Source organism: Belonocnema kinseyi, chromosome 10, assembly GCF_010883055.1.
Source record: "Belonocnema kinseyi isolate 2016_QV_RU_SX_M_011 chromosome 10, B_treatae_v1, whole genome shotgun sequence".
NCBI classification, from domain to species: domain Eukaryota; kingdom Metazoa; phylum Arthropoda; class Insecta; order Hymenoptera; family Cynipidae; genus Belonocnema; species Belonocnema kinseyi.
Window position 1 is genome coordinate 49785953 of NC_046666.1, and position 5662 is coordinate 49791614.

The following is a 5662-nucleotide window of genomic DNA, read 5'->3' on the forward strand; positions in this document are numbered from 1 at the left end:
CTAAATGCTCTGAAATGAAAAAAAATGAAACGCTCGATTATTTTGAATTCCATAGATTCTCTAAATACCATGAATTCAGTGGTGAAATACCCGAAATTCTCTTAAATTTATGAATTTCCTGAATTCCTTTAATATTTTGAATTCCTTGAATTTAATAAATTTTCTGAAATGTCTAAAATTCGTTTAATTCCCTGAAATCCTTTACTATTTGGAAATCCCAGTTATATTTGAATTTCTTAAATACTCTAAATCCCTTCAATATTCGGGATTCCCAGAATTTTCTGTAATTCTGCAGTTCTCAGATTTCCATGCAATACTTAAATAGTCTGAATTCCTTGAATATACTAAAATGTGCGAATTTCTTAACTTCCTCGAAAATTCTGAATCCCTTGAATTAAGTGAATTCGTAAAAATCTTTGATTGTATTGAATTCTATGAATTCGTTAAATTATATAAATTCCTGGAAATCTCTAAATTTGTTCAACTTTCTGAATTCCTATGAAATTAATTGAACTTTCTTTATTCCTAAATGCTCCGAAATCTGAAAAAATGACTTCCCTTAAATCCTTCAATCATCAGATTTCATTAAATATTTTTAATTTCCTGAATTCCATGAATTTCTGAAAATATCTGAATTACTGAATGATTGAAAACCTCAGAATTCCTAAAATTATCTGAAACGCTTGAATATTTTGAATTCCTTGAAACCTCGGAATGCCATGAATTCCATGAATTCATCGGTAAAACCCCTGAAATTCTCTGAAATCTATGAATTTCCTGAATTCCTTGAATTTATCAAAATATGTAAATTACTAAATTATTAAAAACCTCAGAACTCCTTGAATTATCTGAAACCCTTGAAGGTTTTGAATTCCTATAATTATCTGAATGCCACGCATTCTGTGAATTCAGAAGTGAAATCATTGGAATTCTCTCAATTTTCTGAAATTTATGTATTTCCTGAATTTCCTTGAATATTCTAAATTCACGAAATTCCTTGAATTCGCTCTGAAATCTTTAAAATTCGTTGAATTCCTTGAAATCCTTTGATATTTCAAATTCCTTGAATATTCTGAATTTCTGAAATTCATTGAATTCGCTAAATTCTCTGTAATTTTCAAAATTATATTATTTCCCTGAAATTCTTTGATATTTGAAAATCCTTGTTATCTTTTAATTTCCTAAATTCCTTTAATATTCTACATTCCTTCAATATTCGGAAGTCCATGAATTTTCTGAAATCCTGAATTTCTCTGATTTCCCTGAAATCCCTGAATATTCCAAATTCCTTGAATATTCTGAATTCCCGGAATGCTCTGAAATACCTGAAATTCCTTGAATTCCCAATTATCCCGAATTCAATCGTAATAATTCTTGACAATTATAACAAAAAGTGTCATAAAAAATCCTTTAAATTTAATTTCCATTACTATGAAAGTTTGATAAAACAAGAAGAAAAAGCAGAAAATAAAAACAAATGCATTCAGGGCCAATCATTTTCATATCCAAGAATGCAAAAATAGAAGCAATCAGATAAAAGTATAAATCAATTAAAATGAATGTCTGGTACTAAAAAATGAACTCGAAAATAATATGAAAATCTCTGAATTTACTGATATTTCGTGCTCTGAAATTAATACCAATATCAGTAAAATTTTACATCCGAAAAATGGCGAAAGAAAATTAGGGTAAACAGTCCACAGTGGATAATCCTAATTAACTCATTTTGTATAGCAGAAAAAAATTAATAATTTCCGTTTTCAAAATGATGAAGGAACTTTATACAAGTGGATACATTTTTTACAGAAAAAAATTACTACTAAAATTCCCTAATTATTTAACGTAATTCACTCTGTGCTATGCGTTGATCCACTGTGTACTCTATACACTAAATTTGATATATTCTTGCCAAAAAACCTGAATTTCGGAACTAATTTTTAGGAAACTCTTCGCAGCCATATTTTTATAGAAAAATGGTGCATTCTCTTTGGGATCAGACATTTTTTCCTCTAAATCCTGTTTCTCTCCGGGACGTCTATGTCCTCTGTGGGGCGGACTATGCCATTGCTATCACGCCCCGCATCCCTAAATCGTTCAGATGGGACAAAACTCAACAAAGACTTGCCGCGTAGTGACTAAAAAAAAATAATATTGAATTCGTTGGTAGATATTTCCCAACATTTTCTTTGTCCCTCTCATAGGCGGTCATGTCGTTCTTTCTTTTCGATTCGTTTTGGTGGAACTGAAAGTACCAGAGAGAGAGAGAGAGAGAGAGAGAGAGAGCCTACTTTTAATTTACACACTCGAGATCAAAGAATTATGAACTCGAGATTTTGCTAACCCAGCTGATGGCAAAGGATATTGAGTGAAGCCGAATAAATTCCAGGAACATGTCATTCCATAAAGTTTCCAAGATGATAGGCTCGAGTATCGACATCTGGAATTAAAATTAAAAACCAACTGGTGGTAATAACAGTCATATTCTTTTATCGGGAGTTTTCACTAGTATTGGTAAATAATTCATTCTTGGGCAATTATCCTTTTTACCTTTTTTTAGATCAAGGATTTGTAGTCTGTAATTATTTTACTCCAGCAGATAAAACGGGGAAGTTGTTCGCCTTCCTGTAAAATAGAAAGAAAGAAACGAAATTATAAGAGAAAAGGGAAAAACGTAAAATAATCTATTTAAAAATAAGGAAAATAAGTAGGCAATAAATTAAATAATAAAAACTAATCAAATAGTAGGTAAGAGAAACAATACAAGAATAGAATACGAACTTAATGAAATGATATGCATATAAAATTAGGAAAAGGTTTTTCTGAAATAAAAAGAGGTTTTTTTGTTAATAAAATTATAATATCTGCTGGATATATTTAATTTAATTTGAAAAAAAATTGACCACAATTTTAAGATATTTGAGTGATCGATAAACATAACTCATATCACCTAAAGAGTAAACTGTCAACAAAATCGGTGAATTTTCAATAAAAAAAATTACTTTTTTACAACGTTGTTACATTTTTTACAACTAAAATTAATTTTTAATAAACTAATTGATTTGTTAACCAAAAACATCAATGATCAACCAAGAGCATCAATTTTCTACCGTAGAAGGCGAATTTTTGACAGAATATATAAATTTTTAAATAAATAATTGAATTTTCAGTTGAAAAACTGTAACAAAAAATGGAACAGTTACATTTTTATTATACAATTTTTTTTTCACAATTAATTAATTATTTAAAAATAAATTTACTATGAAAAATGGTATAGTTTAAATTTCAGTTAACAAAAAAGAAGAATTGTTAACAAAATACATGAATGTTTAATCAAACAGTTGAAATCTCAAAAAAGTACTTTAGTTGCAACCAAAAAGATGAATTTAACAAAAAAAAACTTAATATTCTACAAAAAAAAAGAAATTTAAACAAAATACATTAATTTACAGCTAAAAAAGATTAATTTTCATCGAAAATAAAACAGTCAAAATCTTTAGTCAAACAATTAATTTTTAACTGAACCATTTTTAACTAAAGTGAAAAATCCAAATCGAGAAAACTCGAGTTTTAATAGAGTAATTCAATTTTCAAGTAATTAGTTGAATTTCGAACGAAAAAATATACATTTTAACTAAAAAAATTAATTTTCAAAACAAAGTTGAGTTTTCTACAACGCAGATAAGTTTTTTTACTAAATGGTTGAAATTTTTAATAAAAATCATAAGTTTTCGACGAAGAAGATTTATTTTCTACCGAAAAAGACGAATTTTTAACAAAATAGATTAATTTTTAAGTAAAATGATGGATCTCTAACCAAAAAAAAAATTTTGACTAAGTACATAGTTCAAATTATAATAAAAACTACAATAATTAAATTTTCATTAAGAAAAATTAATTATGGACGAAAAAAAAAAAGAATTTTCATAAGTAGAACAATTTTTAACCACCGAAATTAATTTGCTATACTAAAATACTTGAATTTTTAACTGACAAAGACGAATTTTTAAACAATAGTTGAATTTTTAACAACAGAAATAAATTTGATACCAAAATAGCGGTTAAAATGTCAATTTAAAAAGACAAATTTAAGAAAAACAGTTGCATTTTTTATAAACGAAAAAATGATTTTAACAAAATTGGTGAATTTCCAACAAAATAGATCAATTTTGTACCTGATAATTAAATTGTCCACAAAATAAATTAATTTTCAAGTAAAAAAGATCAATTTTCAACCAAAAATTAAAAAATTAAATTTCCAGTCAGTAAATTAATTTTATGCCAAAAAAAAGTTTAAAGAAAATTGGAGGAAGTGGATTACTCAGACTAACAAGTGGATTTCTCCGGTAAAAAACTGAAATTTCTCGGATTGCGAGTGAATTACTTGGAATTACTTTAATTACAGCGTTTTACAAGTGGATTACTTCGGATTATAATCGGATTAATCCTGAATACTGGGATTATTCTAAATTAATTGAATTACTCCGGTTTACAAGTGGATTATCCCGATTATAAGTGGATTCCTGGGATTACATAAGTGGATTACCGCGTATTGTAAGTGGATTACTCCGGTTACTGAGATTACTCTAAATTACTTGAATTACTCCTATTTTTAAGTGTTCTACTCCCGATTGTAAGTGTATTACCGCGTATTTTAAGTAGATTACTTCCACATACGGGGATTACTCTATAAATTACTTGAATTACTCCGTTTTAAAAGTGGATTACTCTGGATTAAAATCGGATAATTCGCATTACATAAGTGGATTACTCCGCATTACACTTGGATTACTTAGGTTAAAAAATGGAATTTTGACGGATTACAAGAGGATTACTCCGCGTTAAATGTGGATTACTCTGTATGAAAAATTGAATGTACCATGTTACAAGTAGATTACACCGTAATACTCGGATTACTCTGAATTACTTAAAGTACTCCAGTTTACAAGTGATTTATTCCTGATTGAAAGTGGATTACCGCGTATTGCAAGTTGAATACTCCTGGATACTGTGATTACTCTGAATTATTTAAATTGCTTGAGTTTACAAGTGGTTTAAGCCACATTATAAATGGATTACTCTGATGACATAAGTGGATTATTGCGTATTACAAATGGATTATTCCTGGATAATGGGATTACTCTGAATTACTCGGATCACTGTGGTTTCCAGTATGATTTCTCCAGTTTACAAGGGGATTACTTCAATATACAAATGAATTACTGAGGCATACTAAGATTTTTCTGATTTATTTGAATTAGTTCGGATTACAAGTCGATAAAGTGGATTATCGGATTGCATTACCATATTAATCCAGTTTACAAGTGGATTACTCGAATTACGTAAGTGGATTACTAAAGATGGCAAGGGGATATAACTGGATTACAAATGGATTACTCTATCTTACTGTGATTACTCTGAATTCTTCTTTTTACAAATGAATTTCTCTGACTTACGAGTGGATTAAATGGATTTCGTAAGTGAATTACTCTTGTTTACAAGTGGATTACACAGACTACATAAGTGGACTACACCATTTTACAAGTGGATTACTTCAACCTACAAATTAATTGTGGGTGCGGATGCAATAAGGGCACATAAAATTTTTTCGTGCGAAAACGAAGTCCCCTGGAGGCTTTAGAAAAAATTTTCGAATTTTAATTTT

At 28.6% G+C, this 5662-nt stretch overlaps 1 long non-coding RNA gene across 1 annotated transcript in view; it reads right to left on the minus strand.

Annotated features, from left to right (window-relative positions):
• Positions 1 to 1576: 1576 nt before the first annotated feature.
• The window catches only part of LOC117182060, a 427109-nt gene continuing 423023 nt past the window's right edge, over positions 1577 to 5662 (minus strand). The window contains exons 5-6 of the long non-coding RNA XR_004468259.1: positions 2548 to 2622; positions 1577 to 2437 (exon numbers count right to left, since the gene is read on the minus strand). This is a non-coding gene — a long non-coding RNA (uncharacterized LOC117182060). The remainder of the gene's footprint in view (positions 2438 to 2547; positions 2623 to 5662) is intronic.